The sequence below is a fragment of the Pecten maximus genome, chromosome 5, assembly GCF_902652985.1.
Source record: "Pecten maximus chromosome 5, xPecMax1.1, whole genome shotgun sequence".
NCBI classification, from domain to species: domain Eukaryota; kingdom Metazoa; phylum Mollusca; class Bivalvia; order Pectinida; family Pectinidae; genus Pecten; species Pecten maximus.
Window position 1 is genome coordinate 13,199,509 of NC_047019.1, and position 21,013 is coordinate 13,220,521.

At 35.7% G+C, this 21,013-nt stretch overlaps 1 protein-coding gene across 1 annotated transcript in view; it reads left to right on the plus strand.

The window, feature by feature from the left end:
- The first annotated feature begins 3,579 nt into the window (after positions 1 to 3,579).
- LOC117327215 (neuropeptides capa receptor-like) overlaps positions 3,580 to 21,013 on the plus strand; it is a 45,753-nt gene continuing 28,319 nt past the window's right edge. The window contains exon 1 of the mRNA XM_033884082.1: positions 3,580 to 4,111. The gene's annotated coding sequence lies outside the window, so the exon portion shown is untranslated. The remainder of the gene's footprint in view (positions 4,112 to 21,013) is intronic.

Sequence of the window (21,013 nt, forward strand, 5' to 3'; positions counted from 1 at the left end):
GTAACTTCAACTTGCATTACAGTTCCTATAACGCACATCATTGAACATGTTATGGTAATACCACTTTATACTATCGATTTGAATATTTTTGTTTCATGTCGTATCGATGATTGTCAGCTTGTAAACTTTATATCTTGGTCAAGTTCGTAAGATAATGGCGGAGTTTCCTTTTCTAGCAAACGACGAAGGGAAAAAGGTATGGCGCCAGCGTAGGTAGCCATCCGCCGAATGTGGTCGTCTAAAGTGTTTATTTGCATTAAATAGTAATAAATATGTTATTTCAGTCTATTATTTTCCAAAAAATAAAATATTGTCAATCAGGAATGTGTGCCCGTGGTAATTGCAGATTTTTTAAAATGCTGAATGTAATGTAGAGTTATAGGACAAAGGATTTTCCTCAAAATTGATCTTTCCTTACATCTTGAACCTACCATGCTGAGCAGAACAATGACCCATCCGGCAATTATCAGTACTGGTGTGTGCTCATGCATGACTACTTCGATCTACCGAGCAATCAAAGAGACTTCGTGTGGAGAATATTGCGGACATACATCCGATTACTTTGAAACTGGAAGCTAGAACAGTGACAAACAAGCGCTCAACGTTAGATACCGCGTCGTTTGGTCTCTATCCTTGATGAGGGGGTAATTAATTGTTACGATCAGATCGAAAATTATTATTGTCAATGTATATTGTAGCAACAACAACTGTAAACCTACGTTAGGGAATCGATAGTCAGATAACTGCCTGCACTTAGAGGACTGCTCCAGTAAGGTCCGTACTTAATCTATCAAATACGACTTCCAGGTACCCTTATGGCACAGAGGAAATGGATCACGATTTTTCATTAATCTCCTGACCCTTTGTGCGGTAATATTGAGGGGGTACAGCGAAATTCCTATGCTTCATCTATCTCTGCGTGTTTACTAAGCAGAGTACAACAGATTCAATATCCATAATGTCTTTGCCATCGTAATGGTATAACGGGGTCGTATTTGGATCTTGACGATTAACCGCGCATATTAGCCGTCACCTTCTAATGTAGGACAAGACGGGTTATGCGTCCCATGGGATTGTAGTCGATAGCAAAATCACCGACCAGACCATTGCCTTACAAAGTACCAATGAATGCGGGGTTTATCGTTAAATGATATCTATTTGCATATTTATGTATGTGCATATAAATCTGAACTTGTAGAACATTGTAACAGTTATTTATTTGTTCACTACGTTGGGTGTTAAACGATCTTTTATCTAGGAAACATTTACAACCATAAAAGTTCACGATGGAGTAATGAGAAATCATTGTAAAGTAGATGCAGCTATCATTCATGCACAACTCATTACATTCAATCGTTTACATTGAAATCATATAACATTTACTAGAAACATATTATTTAACACCAAAGATGGTTTATTGGGCTATTTTTTAAAATTGTAAATGGATGTTTAAACAGCAATAATTAATTTGCAGGCATGATAAAAAGATAGCAACTTTGGTCTAAATAAGTATGTAATGTATCTCTGACGCCAATATGATCAAACTTGTTTGATGTAGAGAGATTAATAACATTAATAAAACGAATATATTCAATATCTATTATAATTAATAATTCAAATGTCAAAACTCTCCCTAATCTGTTGTTAGTTTTTGAAAACATATTTTCAATCTATTGTATGACCAGGTGGCACAGTGATTGCCCGATCAGACATGAAAAGGTATGGGGTCACTTGCCCGAATACACGGCTATTCCCCAGGTACTCTGGTTTCGTCACACAGTAAGTCCCATCGCGCACTTCCATCCGGGCCAACAGACGTGATTAATAGTAGGTAGAAATAACCTGTGTAGCAATTTCTCTAAAACAAATATCTACACAATCTGATTTATATTCGTGTCTGATGAATATTCGTGTCTATTCAAATAAAAGATAAAACAAGCAACCATGTTGTTGTTATAAATGGAATTTGATATAAAAACTAAAATAATTATTCCCTTAAATCACTTAGGATGAATAATTGTAGCTTCTCTTTTAAAAACTGCATTACGAAAAGTATTGATATGCACTTCCAGCTGCTGTATGAAGCTGAATGACATCTCTAAACTTTAAGTCATAGATCATGTTCTACTTTTCCTCTAATATATAATTTAAATATAAGGTAATTTATGCCTTAGGTCTCATTTCGATTGGACCATGATTTGTATGACAGGTGTCGTCGATGAAGCAGAAAATGCTTGCTCCATCGGAGCACCTGGGTTAATTTTCTTCTCCTTGTATTGATTGTTGTTAATATTTCACCCTTGTTTTATCAATTTTTAGTTATTATGTCGGTATTGTTTGTTGTTTAAACATTACAAAGGAAACAAAACACAAAACAGAATAGATAGTTTGCCTTTGAAAAAAAGAAGTTTTTTTCTGATTTTTATATTCCTGATGCTAAAGAAGTGTTTAGAAACAAAAAACTTCAAACGAAGACAGTTGCCTTCAACTTTGAGAGCCAACACGGTAACAGAAGATTGATGAGCCAACATCTTTCTGTACTTTAGGTGATGAGTAGTTCAGATATTGTCGCATGTTACATCCATATCTTATCTAGATTTTAGAAAATATAATCGACTTGGCATATAAACGATTCCAGTTCCTTTGTATCAGATATCCCAAACCATTTTGAAAAAAAATGAGAGAGAATACTAACGTTAAAGCAAGACCGTAATTCTAACCCAAACCACGGTGTTTCCCGTGCTATATCTATTTTAGCGTTATCACTGATAAATCACGTTTGCGAAATTTGACCTTTAGTTTCCATCTTTCAGAAGTATCTGCATATATATAAAGGTGCAATATTTATGCATCTCAGTGATCTAACAGACCATGTGACCGTTGGGAATGTACTCGCATGCCCACTGACGCAAACGAGAACACTGGCAGTAACAGAGCTAATGTGATCTCAATTCTGACAGCCCAATGTGGGATTATAAACGTGAAACTTTTAGCAGCCAACCTCGCAAAAAAATGACCATTGGGTATAGATTTTAGACCGGTACATTGGTGATATAATCCATATACATGCTAATCGGTATTGCCATGATAACAGCCATACGTTCACAACATTCGTTCAGATTTACAAGATATCCTCAGACTCCAATCGTTAGTGTAGTCATATAAATGGATTAGTATTCACACTGACTGAGGTCCATGACCTCGCCGTGTACTCGATAAGATCACACGAGTAAGTTTTAGCATCTATTCTAATGCAGCCACCTGTCTGGGCCAGTACTCTCTCCACTAATCACCTAATCACCTCACCTGTCGGGGATTCATTGTGCTCTTCTCTGTGTAATTATATCTTATACAAATAAGAAGCTATCTATCGATATTACATCCAATCACTGTGGTTGTTAACCAGTAATCCAGTCACTGCAGGTAGCATAGTGGTGAGCGTCGCTGCTCCCGACGATAGAATCCCAGTGAACGTCGTCACTATTCTCCGTCTTAGTAAGTGCACCTCTCCTCACTGTCAAAACCTCGCGCGCGCGTGCTATTGTAGAAATAGCACGTGAGATGAGGGAATCAGTTGTGTGTCCGGTCTTGGTTATAATTATGAGAAAATATTTGCATAATTGACCGTGTTTCTAAAGGATTTTGTCGTTTTTACGTCTGCATTGCGAACAATATCTTCAATAATTCGTGGAAGTTATTGAAAACGTTTTATAACCTCAGGAATAGTTTGTGTTTGTATTTAAAATGTACTGCGTTTGAATAAAACATAAAGCAAGGACAAAAATGCATTAAGACACCACAATTTTCAATTTACAAATGTCGCCTTTAAAATGTGAGTGAGATGCTGTTCACGTTCGTTCATAGAAAACTCCTAAACAACGGGCTCAAAGGAACATATAAATTAATGCATTAAAGAAAACGTGCCGCTATAAACTAGTGTAATCTTCGTCACAACTAACATTTAGACTCTAGTGTCAGAGTGGGAGTCTCTGCTGGACTGCTTAATCTCCCACACAGTGTGGGAAACGTCATCTCTACAAAAGTCTGTTTAATTCGAAATACCTGTATTAACTCGGAGGAAGTGGTATTGTACGGAACAGCAGTATGAATGGTAAGTAAAATTCCTATTGATGATGATGATGATGACTTATCATTGATTTGTAAATTGCTAATGTGTCCCTAAATGTATTGAAGTAACGATATCGATATAGAAGCCCGGAACAGATATAGAAGGCCAGAACAGCCTGACTTAAATACTCGTGAAGGTGTCAAATTAAAAACTGATATCTGAATTATCACTTACGCGATTGCTTTCAAAAAATCAGAACAGTCTCACTTGAATACTTGGACAGTAAAATTAAAAGTAATTATATATAATCTCGCAAACAGTGTTGCCGACACACTGATAAGTCTTACTTACATACTGGAAAACATGCCAGACGAAGAACCATTATTGTTAAGATATTACATATAACATTATATCGAAAGTCAGCGCAGTCTGATTTAAGTACTCGGAAATGCATTAAATTAAGAACCAATATCTAAAATATCATTTAAAAGATTGTTTTCGAAAGCCATCACAGTCTGATTTAAGTACATGTACTCGGAAAAGCATTAAATTAAGAATCAATGTTTAAAATATCATTTAAAAGATTGTTTTTCGAAATCCAGAACAGTCTGATTTAAATATTCGAAAGGCGTCAAATTAAGAATCAATAACAGAACGGCCTGACTCGGAAAAAACATCAAACTCGGTATACATGTAGGGAACACGTGCATCCATTTTCCGTAAGTATTTAGCCAAGTGTAAACATATATTCGAGTTATTATTAGCATGATACAGGTGCCGTTATCGGCACGGAATGTGTAAGCGAGGTAATTAGTCCTCACTAATGCTGGTCCAGTTATGCCGACCCTTGCATGTATCTACCAGTATATGATGTATTCCGCATTTATAACAGACGTTCTAAATCTAGGTTACGTAATATTAATATATAGTTTGGCATCACTGATCATTAAGAAAACGTCCATATTTTTTCCAAATTTATACAGATACTTAAACACAACGATATCAGCTAATGAAGGGTAATGGCCAACTAACCAGACGTACTTATGTATGTTTGTATATCGATATGTTGTTACAGGTAGTTCCATGCTCCTATGAATCAGGAATAATGTTTTGTCCTTTTAAAAGGATTCATATGTTATTCATTCACTGAAAATAAGGACCTGGTCAATACGACCAGGTGTTTAGCAAGGTTAAGCGTGTGATTTGACGACTCTATATTATATATACACTTAATTTAAAATGTCACTATCTGGATTTTAATTGCTCGTCTTTGAGAAACACTAGCTGCAAACCTTTAAGGATTAAAATACAATCTACTTGTTATGCTATTTTGGCAGGAGACACGTCATTTCGGACAAAGCTTCTTAAAGACCTTTAACAAACATTACCGCTGCCATCTATGGCGTAGGAGGTACCTCGATTTCTGTTTCTAGGTGTTACTTTTTCATATTTCCTCATTTTTATTTTGGGGTTTATCTGCTCCTGTCTGTTGCCTTTTACTTTGATGTTTCTTCTTGTCCTTATATTGTATTTCCCATTGTTTTGGTCTCTCATTTGTTTCATTTGTTGTATTTCCTTTTGTTTTGGTCTCTCATTTACTTCTGTTGTTGTATTTCCTTTTGTTTTGGTCTCTCATTTGTTTCATTTGTTGTATTTCCTTTTGTTTTGGTCTCTCATTTGTTTCATTTGTTGTATTTCCCATTGTTTTGGTCTCTCATTTACTTCTGTAGTTGTATTTTCTTTAGATCCGTTATGTTATCTTTTCTTGAACTGGAATGTTTGTAGTTTGGTTTTAAGAAAAAAAAAAAGACCAGCACAGCATACGTGATTATCATTTTGAACATGTATAAAATTTGCATGCGAAAAGGTCATTTGCAAAGTGTAATCCTATTTTTATATTCTTTAACCTGGAGTTTTCTGTCCTTTTTAACCTAAATGAATAATGACTTTTGAAAATTAAATTACTTGTATAATAGCATCAAGGCTAATAGGAACTGAAATGTAACGGTGGTATCAAACACAGCGGACGACATGTCTCCATGCATCAGCTAACTACAGTGACACACCAAAGCCACAAACAGTGTAGTCGGTTTTCACAATATGGCTGATGGTACAGCTCGCTCTAGATGCCAGTTCTTATTGAGGTTATAGGACATGCAGAAAGGATTATTCCAAGGTTATCAATTATATCCCTGCCCACTTAGCAAAGGGACTATATGATAATATATTTATGCGTCCTTCTTTCCTTCCGTCCGCCCTTGTACAAATTGTGTTTACGATATCTCATGAATATTATTAATCTCGAGCAGATTTAATTTTCTTGAACGAAAACAGCACACCGTCCAGACACCTGATTATATTGGTGTGGTCATTGATGAGTGTCAAAGGTCAAAGATCATATCTAAGCACTTTAAAAACAGTCCTGTGTTTAAGATACCGCTGAAAAGATTATTTCATATTCATTAAAACATCAGATATCACGTGCGCTGATTATATTTTGATGGTCAATCGTCAATATTAAAGGTTGACCATTTACTAAATGCAAAGCTTGTATACAAATCCTTTTGACCGATTTATTTCATCGATAAAAAATAACCGTTCTCTCTCAAAAAAAATATAAATAAATAAATAAAAAATGGGGAAGTGACAATTTTCGAAATTACGTTTCGAATCAAAACTGGAAGCCGATAAATAATAACTAGTCAGAATACTTCATTAGCGTGTTCGACGTTGTCTTGTGTCATTAACAGAGTTTCTCCCCACATCGTCAATTGACTTTGTGTTGTCATTACCTATCACTATGCGTGGATTGATTAAATATACAATTTTTTGAAATGACATAATTGTATTAGTCCGAGCACAGAAAACATGACGACAACAAACAGTTCATTTCATTGGCATATCATTACGATATAACTTATACTAATTTCGTATTTTATCGAAAAAAAACTTTGTTTACTGTCAAAAAAGTATAATGGTGATGTTTTTCATGATTCTTGTGATTTATTTTATGAATAAAACAGGCAAATGGAGTCTTTCATATTTTCATGAAGATAACAAAAACAAAAACAAAAAATCGAAAATCTTTGGTTTGTTGCCAAAAACAAAACATAACATTCCTTAAATGGACATTCTGATAAATCAAGTTTTATAGGGGTTGGAATTTGATGGGTATTTAATCTCATACTTCTGTCTCATCCTGTTGATTCAGAGGATACATGTATCAGCCGGTAAAGCAAAAAGTGCATCCCCCGGCGACATTGAACTTAACGGGGGCAGAATTCCCAATCACGTCTTCATCAGCAAATCAAGGTTAATCATACCTTCATAAGCTCCCTTAAGGTATTGTCTGTCATAGATAATACTTGACCTTATGTCGAAAACCATATTTTGAAAATATGCAGTGTGACAACATTCCTAACAATCATGGTATAACGAAATAAATATGGCTATTTGCATTGCTAACTCTAGTCATCGACGACATTTAATAGAAATTAAAGCAGACTGTTATCATTTTGTTTGGAGAAGGTACCGAATCCTATCATATACAGAGGAACGCAATCCTACAATTTGCAGAGATCGCAATACTACCATATACAGAGATCACAATCCTACAATATACATATGATCGCAAACCTACAATATGTTGAGATCGCCATCCAACGATATGCAGATAGAAATACTATCATATTGCGAGATCGCAAGCCTACAATATACAGAGATCGCAAGCCTACAATATACAGAGATCGTAATCCTACAATATACAGAGCATCGTAATACTGCAATATACAGAGATAGCAATACCACCATATACAGATGAACGCAATCCTACAATATGCTGAGATCGCAATCCAACGATATGCAGATAGAAATCCTATCATATTGCGAGATCACATGTACCATGTACAGAGATCGCAAACCTACAATATACATATGATCGCAAATCTACACTATAGAGATATCACAATCCTACAATATAGAGAGGATTGCAATCCTGCTATATACAGAGATATCACAATCCTACTATATACAGAGATCGTAATCCTACAATATAGAGATATCACAATCCTACTATATACAGAGATCTTAATCCTACAATATAGAGATATCACAATCCTACTCTATACAGAGATCGTAATCCTACAATATGGAGAGGATTGCAATCCTACAATATACAGATGAACGCAATCCTACAATATACAGATGAACGTAATCCTACAATATAGAGAGGATTGCAATCCTACTATATATAGAGATCGCAGTCCTACAATATACAGAGATCGCAGTCCTAAAATATCAAGATGATCACAATCCTACAATATACATATTGTCGCAATCCTACAATATACATACATGTATTATCGAAATCCTACAATATCGGAAGATAATAATCCTAAAATATACACATGATCACAATTCTACAATATACAGATATCACAATCCTACCATATACATAGGATTGTAATCCTACCGTTAACAGAGGTTATTTTAATAGGTTATTTATCATGTGTATTAACCTATAACAAAGCCATTTCACCTAACCCATATTAACTAACTCTTCAGCCGTTTATAATGTTTAGTCATCCGAGGTCAATGTGTTTAATATTGACCTGGTAATGTCAGTATCAGATCAGACACTGTGAGTTTGCAGAATATGGACATCAGTATGGACACTTGTATTCCGGATATCTAACCAAATGTGTAACGAGTTTAGTTGCTGGAGACCTTGAACATTATTAGATTGAGACGTTGTGCATTTTGATTTCTAGGTGATTGACCTAGATATGGGAGCGAGGATATTGAGTGTAACTAACGATAACAGAACAAAGAGTGCGTGGTCACATACGATGTACAAAGGGTGACACCAAAAAAGAAATACCTGTTGATGAATTCTTGCAGTAGAAAATGTTTCATACTGTTTGCCATTTCACGTCCGACGTCCGACGTTAGTCACGTGTCAGGGAGAGCTTTTTGTTTCACCTCGGAATAAATTTCTGTTAGAAGTTGTATTCTTACTTTAATATATGTTGGATTTCTTTCATGTTTCAACTATGTTCTGATACGTGTTACTAATATCTTTTTAAGGACATTTTTGTATGTCGATAATTGTTTTGTAAAATGACGTAATTATTGATCTTGTCAAAAATTGTATATACCTTCTTGAACTTAAACAGATTTTTCTCCATAGCCGCTTAACCATTTATAAACAACACAGCTTAACACTTATTGTGCATGTATGACAGTCTCATGGTTTCCATTTCCCTGTTGTAAAATTAGCATGTTTCGATAGTAACCTCATTGCTTCGAAAACGTGTTATGGTTGCCTGTCACAGTTGATCATATATTCAAGGGCGGCTGATTGGAAAATACTTGGTAAACATACATGACTTCGAGACATGCATATTGAAGACATAGTCAGTTTTGTCATAGAAATCACCATCTCAACGGGACATATTTTACTGTCAGCAAATCATATAACCGTTAGCGTATTTATTTATACGAAATATCTATGATCTATGTAGTTAAATATAAATTAAACAGTTAAAAGTTTTAATCGCCACATTTCCTAAAGTATGATTACTGAAATATATTTAACTTTTTACGTTTTTGCTATGTTTGTGTACGTGTTTGGCGTCCTGAAGTATGTCCTGCTGGAGTCTTGTCAAAGAAATGTTTAAGCACGTATCATTCCGTTGATTCTACCTAGAATTATACGGTAGGCATTGCCCATAAAAAGGGAAAGACGCTGACTCGTCAGAAAATCTGGTATTCTTTTTTTGTATTTGTACAAATTTCATGATTGTATCTTTATCTGTACGTCCGTACAATTTCACTCAATTAAACAGCTTCAAGTTTCAGCTATTATCTTGTTAGGCCACAGTTTATTGTTAAGAGGTATGTTGGTAACTGGTTAAGAGAACGTCAACTATGTGTTTCGAGAGAGTGAATTGCAGTCTGGTATACGTAGAAAGAATAACATAGTAATGATGGCTTTGTGATCACCAATGACTGTCGGTGGGTATGCAGCGATAAATTTGTGCCTTAAGCCCAAAAGTGGAAATGAGAAAGCAATAGAGTGATTGTTAATAAGAAAGCGTTGATCATTTATTGGACATCGATATTTTCTGCTTATTAGGACGATTATGGTGAGTAGAGAAATGATTATATATCAGTTATGTGTTTCGTTTTTTCTACAAATGATATAATACCTATATTTGCAATCTTTGGCTACACATAGGAAATTCGTAGAAGTTATGAGAATAGATTAAAATGAATTATTCCAATTTGTTCGTACACAAAATGATTTCGCAATTCCACTTATTGAAGTACATGTACTGTAAAGTGATTATAAACATACATGTGTAAATCACGTAGCGAAAGCAATTGATTTCAATAATGACTGTGATAATAAATGGTGTGGATACATTCCTGAATGAAAGTGTGACTGTTTTCACCCTTCATGTCACAATATATTTTTAAATGTATGAATATATATTCTCATGCATGCGTCAAAATCGAACCACATTGACTCTTTAATTGCACCAGGAGGTTCCACACCAGCGTTTACTAGGGCTTCTAATCAGCACTTGATGATACGAAAACCTCAAAATAATGTTACATCGTATACGAGATCAATAGAAACGTCGAAATCAATTCCTCAAGAAGCACCACTTAGAGCGAGGAAACACGTGGTATCTGGACGGTGGTGAAGTGATAAGAGATTTTGGCTATCCGAACAATAGTTCTACCGAGATATTAAGCCATCGACAGTGATTTTGGTTCAGGGTATAAGCATCTATTCATCTTAGGAAGAACAACGATAAAAAGATTCCTTAACCAAATCGTTCCTCCTCCATTGTACAGCCCTTACGGGGACCATTGTTTTTATTAGGAGAAAAAATCTGAATGCCAACCTGTTGGGGAGGAATTGTTTCTTGTGTAAACTGATAAACTTGTGTCATTTTAGTTTAGAAAGGTTAATCGAAGCCAGTGAATATATGGAGTTATTCTAACATGATCTTGTAAAATATTCAAAATCACCTCTTAAGCAATTGTGCCATATTGCAACATGGTTGCTTTTTGAATATCGTAGAAAGGTAGAATAACATATATGAGCCATAATATAGAGGTGGGGATTACAAGCATTGCTCTTCCCTGTTCAATCAGTTTGAATTTAATGCTTATTATTATCAATTTTGCTTCACAAGGCTACGCGTATATCAAACCGCCATTATATGGAAATTGTTAACATTATTTTCTTTAACGACAATTTGATAGCAGACTCTGTAGCTATCATTGTTGTTGTTTGTGCATAAAAAGCCTATCCTTTTGTCAATGTATTTGAATATCAAAACGTATCGAATACACAATGTAAGTCGCTGGGTCTGCAGTAAACACATGATGAGAAGACACTGATCGTAATCCAAGCACAGCTGATTTACCACTGCACACAGAACGTGTAATCGTCTGGAAGATGTTTATTCATCTAAGAAAAATAAGGAGGAACTATAATACTCAAGTGGCAGCCAAGTCATGTTAGCCTACAGCTGGGGTCGTTTTGGTAATCGGTTTGGCGAGAAGGAAGACATGAGAGGTATTGTGGAGTGTTTATGGACAAATAAACATACAAATGTTTGAATTATACAACAAAACGTTGGCTTATAGATGTTGATGGGAGACTGATAGGTAATCGACAGGGGATATTGTAACCCGTGTGACGACAGATGGTAGAAAATGGGATCAGAAATCTGTTCTAAGACATTAGTATAAATGTCAGTCTTGTAAATATCTCAATTGTTACAGTAACGAGAAAATAATTTAATTATGCGTTGCATCAGCGCCTGTTATTTTCCATCCTTTCACTGTCAGTAGGAAACAATAAAAAAAAACCTGTTTTCCTTATCTAGGAATTACATCACAGAAGATAAAATGCCTTAGAAGATCAATCACATCCCGTACCAATCTTTTTCTGCTCATTAAATTAAGATACGAAAGGTCATTTTTTTATAAAATAATCTCATTAAAAGTATTGATTTCCCAAATTAAAGTATTTTTAAATAAGAACGCTGAAGCTTAGTACATGAATTCAGTAAATGAGTTTAACTTAGTTTTTGGTGAATATTGACACCAATCTGTGCAGCATAGGAGTCTATTGGGAAACAGAGTTGTTTTTGAGTCGTTCTTGCGTCACCATCAACTATACATATCTTTAGCAAGCTCACTTCTATACACAAAATCACGAAGAGAGGCATTTTCTGCTTCTGTCAGATGTAAAGGAGAAATGACGGTTTTGGTAACACATTCTATCATTTACCTCGCGCTTGTAATGAGGACCAATCCCTGAGAGGGGAGGTATGTTACGTAATGGCAGGGCCCAACACTTACATGTCACTTGAAAAGTCGATATTGAGGGCATTTTCCGACTATTCCCTAAACACAAAATTTCAATTATCAAGCTTAACAATTTTTTAAGAATCTTAATTCCATGTTACGTTTTGTAAGCTATATGGGAGAAGGGGGTTGTAAATGATATGCGAGATGTCTCGATAACGACTACGTTAAGGTTATATTCTTAATATTGTAGGGTTTAGCACATGCGTGTTGCAAACGAAGCTATAGCTAGGTATCCTCGGAATAACGAGTGTTTAACTAGCTTCAACCACATTAACGACACCGCAACACTGATTTACAAATAGCCGGTGCTATGACAATAGTAATAATAACAAGCTTTGGACATTACTTTTCATCTTAAGTTTCAAAAATCATTCCTAAAAGTTGATGTGAAACCTCTAATGATTTAAGTCCTTTTCGTGACTAACTGCTATTTGCCGTGATAAGAAGTATTCTTTGGCACAAGAACAGCCACTATATTGCATCAAGTTTCTCGTAAATTCTGGCTTCTGCTGCTGGAAAGGATTTGATAAAGAACAGCATAGAAATATGATTGCTTATTACAAGACGCTAAACATAGAATTGTGTTCTACGTCACGTTATATAGAGGGGAAAACAAAGAATGCCGAAAGTACACCGAAACCGTAATTCTAACTCGAAATCTATAAAAATCGAGGGCATAATGAAGATAAAAAAAAACAAATAAATAAATAAAGATTTGCATGAGGACCCCTAAAATGCAAGGAAACCAGGTGTTACCGATTGTTATATGTTTTTTTCGTCGACAACATCCGCTATACAAGTCTATGCAAAATAAGATCACATTCTCAAAACAAAAAGGCTAGTGGGGCTACGACGGAACTACTGACGTATCAACATATCATGACAATAGAATATTCCCAAATGAGATCATGATGTAACCATGGTCTCCATCAACACGCATCTCTAGAAACATTGTGTTGTTGATTTTGTCGTCAGTACGACATCTATCACGGAAATGATGATAATTGGAACATGTCAATACAGAAACAACTGGGACGGGCAAATACTGTAAGAAGGGGAAGTATTTGGTGTTACTATCAAGAAATGGAAAATAAGCATATGCCAAAAATGTATAATTTTAATCAGACTCAGTGTGATAACGGAACGAGTCCTGGTATTAAAGATTAATTATGAGGTGTATAAGTACAGACCTAGCTGCATTGTAAATAACATTACGGTACTTAGGTCACACAAGTGAACGGAACATTTAGATTTTTTTTTTTTTTTTTTTGGATACAATATAGAAATAAAAATAATCATACAGCTGTTTCTTCATCCAATAGCCGGTGAGCCGGGGTCAGGACGAAATAAATGTTAAGTGAAGTACGGGATTCCACTGGGGCAGTTCGAATGAAAGTTGGTCTTAACAAATGTCGAATTATGGAAAATGTGGTATATCTTCTATCCATCTAAGATGTCGACATAATAACAATATCTGTTGACATAAATCGGAAAATGTATCGATGTATATACTTGTCGAGATAATAACGCCGTGGTCTTTATAGGAAGTCGGAAACTCGGATTTATATCGGTTTGTTTGTGCTCGGATGTGCAATATGCATGCAAGTTAGAAACGTAATTATAAATTAACAATTGCCGCAATTCGAAATCCGAAAACGAGGCTTGTTGACAAATGACGGTGCGCTGCTGTCCCTGTCGCAACGCCAGGAGCACATGCAGGGTGTTATGGTGCCAGCGAAGCGCACAAGTGATGCGGATGCAGGACTATGTCTTCCGGTTTTCAGACGTCGACATATTTTGTTTAGTGTGACGACATAAAAAAAAATAAAAGATTAAAGTTGATGACACATCCGAGCACAGACATGATACATGTTTGGTCTATGTCGAGATATTTTTTATGAAGTTGACATCTTAGAAATATGTCGACTTTTTTACTTCGTAAGTCGGAAACTCGATGGTAGAAATATGCCACAATGCTATGATTTTTTGATAGTTTTATCTCGAGCCGTTCCGACATGCGAACTTAAGACTAAGCATTAATGGTATTGACAAACCTTGGTTACTAGAAGTCCACCAGCAAAGCTGACTAACAAAATAGGAAGATTGTACATAGTCACAACAAAAGAAAAGGAAGAGAATTTACTTGTATTCTATTGTAATGGTTTAAAATTACACATAAACGATAACATTAGACGAACAATGAATTGCAATCCTCCACAAATTAAAAGGAGGGAGTTTTCCAGTAAAATTTTGCTGATTTTTTTACACGAACGCTGGTAATTCTTGTCGATATTCTAGTATTCGATTTCCAGTGTTCGTCTCGTTGGATGATACCGAAATACTTGAATATTTTATCTAAGAAATAATAAGTTATTATTTAGATAACTAGACGAATCCCTAGGTCAAAAACTCCTCATGTGTTGATTTCCCCGGCGTTGTGTCTCTGTTGTTCTATCAAAAGGCAATACAGCTTGATGGAAATCAGCAATTTGTGGCGGTGGAGAAGGAATAACTAGCATGATTGAGCGTTTGTTCTCCCTGTGGAATGGCTGGACACTGACCACTAGCTGTGACAAATTAGCTCGTGATTGACCGGCCTGGTTAGCGTGATGATCCAGTGACAACCCTCGTTAGTGGCGCTGATGGCGGTATCTCGAGACGTTCCGGTCGCCCGTCCGTGAGACGAATTCTGGCCATTTTCGGAACTACGGAGGTGTGATCGAACCGAAGATAATACAACTTGGGTGCGCCATTGTACTCCATCGCCCTACGTGTGTATATATATATGTATGTGATGTTGTGTGCGTGTGTTGGAAGGCCAGGATGTGGGTTGTTTGATTGCATTGTGATTGTCCGTTGTTTAATTAGTGGTACAAATACTGATATGTACTAATTAGTGTTTACTGAATTATAACAAACAACAATGTAAACGGTCCGTGATCTACTAATACTTACGGGGCTGTTTATTCCAAAATGATATGAACAGAATATATTTGGGGAAAGGCAGTATATCAACACAATCAACGGTAAATTCAATCCATCATGGCCCGGGGATATGGAATAAACCAGAAAAGTATGAAGGGTTAGTTAAACAACAACTCTTTGCCCAGGTTGTATCATTTTAACATTTCAAAATCTTATATTTTTCATATCTAACATATGTGCTCTTTACAAGTGATACAAGTCATAAGAGCTAGTAATAAGTTACATTGTACATTGTAACTGATATTTAAGGAACCTTCCACCTAAATGTTCTGATAATTAACAAATTGTAAGACCTGGTTAGTTTTGGAAGCAAATTAAATTATGTGTTAAATTATGAAAATACATGACATCTGCACTGTGGGTCAGGTTTGCGAGTATCTTTTAGTATAATTACAAGCTGATTTAATGACACAGCGGTACTATAAGATTGATTAAAAATGCACGGTGAACGATATATAAAACATATCACTTATTTAATCCATGAACAAATCTAGCCAGATTACCAGCAATGGACAGCTCCGCTTGAATCTTCACGTGTCCAAGGATAAATTTCTTTTCATATATTTGGAAATTAAAGTGGAAATGTTATCCAAACTTTGTGCAACCACAAACACAAAAATGTTGCTAAGCTATGCATCATGTATAAAATCAGACGTTTGGTTTTTAGTGAAGTAACATTTCAGAGATGTTTGTTTTGAAACAGGAAATGAATAAAATCTGTTGTGTAATAATAACTATATGTACACTTCATTATGTAACAAACAACAACACAGAATGCTGATAGAACATACGTCACATCTTCTAAATTTAATTCTGTCCGGAAGTCGAGTAAACATTAAAAAATTGTTTTCATAAATCTTTCAAAGGTTTGGCGATTAAAGAAGACAACTTGCACAACACAGGCCACTGTATACACATTGCATGAACACTTAACACATGAGGGATTCTACAAAAAATCCGCGCGCCAAAGGGAAGCGATATTATGTAATGGCACGTGGAGGCGACTAGTGATGAAAACATGATCTAAGATACGGTTCATTTTGTTTAATTTCATATCAACGGCTATGGTCATTTTAGGACAGACTCCCCTGTGTGCAAGCTGCATGCATGTGAGTGTTTTATAAGGCTTTGATATGTTCGTGGTTTTTTTTTTCAATAGCGCCTAACTGATGCTGGCAATAAAAAACGGACACTCATCGGATACAGCCACTCCAATACTAATTATGCATAAAATTCCAAACAGATAATTTTTGCCGATTTTTTATTTTCATTATCTCTCCTGAAAAACCCCTTTAGATCACCGGCATTATTCCGTTTGAGTCAGTATAACGTACACTGTACATTTAGGTTACTGACATTATTCCGTTTGACCCTGTATAACATACACTGTACCTTTATATTACTGACATTATTCCGTTTGACCCTGTATAACGTACACTGTACCTTTAGATTACTGACATTATTCCGTTTGACCCAGTATAACGTACACTGTACCTTTATATTACTGACATTATTCCGTTTGACCCAGTATAACGTACACTGTACCTTTAGATTACTGACATTATTCCGTTTGACCCTGTATAACGTACACTGTACCTTTAGATTACTGACATTATTCCGTTTGACCCTGTATAACGTACACCGTACCTTTAGATTACTGACATTATTCCGTTTGACCCAGTATAACGTACACTGTACCTTTATATTACTGACATTATTCCGTTTGACCCAATGTGACGTACACTGTACCTTTAGATTACTGACATTATTCCGTTTGACCCTGTATAACGTACACTGTACCTTTAGATTACTGACATTATTCCGTTTGACCCTGTATAACGTACACTGTACCTTTAGATTACTGACATTATTCCGTTTGACCCTGTATAACGTACACTGTACCTTTAGATTACTGACATTATTCCGTTTGACCCTGTATAACGTACACTGTACCTTTAGATTAATGCCATTATTCCGTTTGACCCAGTATAACGTACACTGTACCTTTATATTACTGACATTATTCCGTTTGACCCTGTATAACGTACACTGTACCTTTAGATAACTGACATTATTCCGTTTGACCCTGTATAACGTACACTGTACCTGTAGATTACTGACATTATTCCGTTTGACCCTGTATAACGTACACTGTACCTTTAGATTACTGACATTATTCCGTTTGACCTGTATAACGTACACTGTACCTTTACATTACTGACATTATTCCGTTTGACCCTGTATAACATACACTGTACCTTTAGATCACTGACATTATGCCGTTTGACCCAGTATAACGTACACTGTACCTTTAGATTACTGACATTATTCCGTTTGACCCAGTATAACGTACACTGTACCTTTAGATTACTGACATTATTCCGTTTGACCCTGTATAACGTACACTGTACCTTTAGATTACTGACATTATTCCGTTTGACCCTGTATAACGTACACTGTACCTTTAGATTACTGACATTATTCCGTTTGACCCAGTATAACGTACACTGTACCTTTACATTACTGACATTATTCCGTTTGACCCAGTATAACGTACACTGTACCTTTAGATTACTGACATTATTCCGTTTGACCCTGTATAACGTACACTGTACCTTTACATTACTGACATTATTCCGTTTGACCCAGTATAACGTACACTGTACCTTTACATTACTGACATTATTCCGTTTGACCCAGTATAACGTACACTGTACCTTTAGATTACTGACATTATTCCGTTTGACCCTGTATAACGTACACTGTACCTTTACATTACTGACATTATTCCGTTTGACCCAGTATAACGTACACTGTACCTTTAGATTACTGACATTATTCCGTTTGACCCTGTATAACGTACAGTTTACATTCAGAGGAAGTCAGTTATCAACAGCTATTAACATGAACTACAGGTGTATGAAAGATAAGTAAGGAAGTAATTAATTGTGCCTTCAATCAAACGTGTTACCGAAGTGTACTGGAAGAGTACATGAATTTGTGAGAACTTAGTGGAGGGAAAAAACTTGCTTTAATTATCGATATGATCTCCCTGCCAGCTCTGCTAACTAGCTCTTCACGACTGTAAGCGCATGTCTTCTTATACAGATATGCACGCTGATTCGGTTCTCTGCTGAGAATTGTTCAACCAATAGACCATTTAGCCACGGTTTTTACATAAACACCCACAACTTAAATTTTAATATGAATAGATATCACAACAGCCTCAATATCTTGGCTGCATATATGTAAATATTTATGATAAAATCAATGCTTAATATTTAGTTACATATGCTAACTTCAAATTTTGAAGATGCATGTTTCAGCGGAAGTCACGTGTCGGTTGGGAACGCTTCCTCACAGGATACAGGGTTTCTCCGACGGTTCCGTTGTCACCACACTAGTTCTCAATATGGCCACGTGACTTAACCCGACTTTGACCTCGAGAGAGGGCATCGACGATGAAACAGAAGACGTTTACTCTACGGAGCATCTGGTCCGATTTTCCTTGTACTTTCTCCATGTCTCTATGCAAATATACACTCATGTTCGTCCTCGTTTTTTCGATTTCGAGTTAGAATTATTGTTCCGTTAAAATGTCGTTATCCTCTGTGTTTTCTGTAGTCAACAATCACAATATATGTCTCCTTTTTCTTGTTCACTGTTTGAGAACTGTTTGCATGTATCCTAAAATGAAGTATACAGGATTCACCGATTGAAGTTGGCTTTCTTTTATATTTCCTCTTAGGGTATTTGATGCAATTTGAATTATTTTTCCGATTTCTTTAATTGCAACAGTTCATTTCACATGTTTTAATCAAGACATGCGTGAAAAAAACATGTAGTTTAAACTCATGTCGAGAAGCAGGTTCATGCGTGCGGGCGTAAAAAATAACTAGTATGACCGGTATACTTCAGTACAATTTGCAATTACGTTGATTTTTATTAGCTATTTGGAAACATTATTTTCCCAGTATAGATACCTGTTGAGTCCACTCTTTATACCTACGCGTTCTTACTCGTGCTAACAAGTTTAATTTGTCCTTCGCAGCAAGTCCGGGAATACAATACAAAACGCTGCATGCTGTTGTTTTTTTTTTTTTTTTTTTGTTCTAGACAATTCCAAAGAAATTACCTCTATGTCTGTATCGCTAATTCCTTATTTCCCGACCCTGCTGGTATCTATATTCGCTTACAGAAGAAAAGAGATCGAGATTCATTTGTAAGGGTCCAATCCCTATAGGGATGGGTATTAACTCAGTTTCTCTTCTCTTCGATTTTCTTTCCGAGTTCCGGGTCATTATCTATCTCAAACAGTATTATTTATAACCCTTACTTCTGGGAACGAGCGTGCGGTGCATGCCAACATCAGTTTAACATGTGTATTCACAATTTGGATTGGACTCAATTTTCACGACGAAATCGGCACCGATCTTTTAATAAGTATTGCTGATGCAAAGTTCGAAACAACAGAACAGAAGGGATTAACAATAGGGATTTCAAACAATACCAGTGGTTATTTTTCCATGTCATTGTTAGTCTATAAAATCTCGTTTTATTGACTAAACATCGTTTAAAGTAAACTGAGGAGCCAAGTGAGATATCTCATGAAATCTAGCCCTTCCCAACAATGAAAAGGAAACACGATGAGAAGTCACCGCAATGCGTTATAACGCTATTCAAGTAGATTTTTCATTCTTATCTATCTATTAGTAAAATGGAAATAGGAAATGTTTTGTACAGAACTTATCAGCAGTCATGCAAACTTGCTGTAAAGATAGAACATATTGACATGAATGGGAGCAGTGTATGGTTGTTTTATTAAACATAATGCAGTTTGGTCCTGTTAACGAGATAATATAAATATTCACTTCTCTCAGTTCTTATATAACAGCAATATTCCTGTAACGAAAAGCAACTTAATTGAATTTATATCTATCATAGCAGTACTATCTCTTTAATCTCGACGCCTTTAAGGCAAAACACTGCGGTTGGTATCACTGAATGAAAGCTTTATTTAACATTAAGAAAAACAGTTCTAACTTGTCAAATGTGTGTCTTTGTAATATTTTTTAAGTATGTCTCCAAATTTGTTTACAGTGATTTAAATTATATTGATTAGGACGCATATAAATTTGTATACCATACTGCATTACAAAATAGGTTTATTGTCGCACAAGCAGACACGAAAACTGTGTAGGGTCGTGTGCATAGACTGACAGGTCGTGGGCAGACGACACTTTGACAACTTAACAAGGTCGACCAATGAGAGGCAACGGAAGATTAATTTCCTGTGTTGATTGAATTCAGATGTACCAGACTGGAGTTTACCTTTTGTTATATTATTGCGAGAGTGAACATTTATTTCAATACATGTATAGTAGTCTCCCATTTTCTTACGTCTGCAGGGATGCAATACCACGTCCATGGCTTTCTTTAATACCTAGAAAAGGCTTTTTTTGAGGATTATCCTTATAATTTAATCTATACCCTGCAAAAATTGACTTTATTGATGGACTCTTATCACTTACAAATTATTAGAATGCTCCATCCGCCAATCAAATG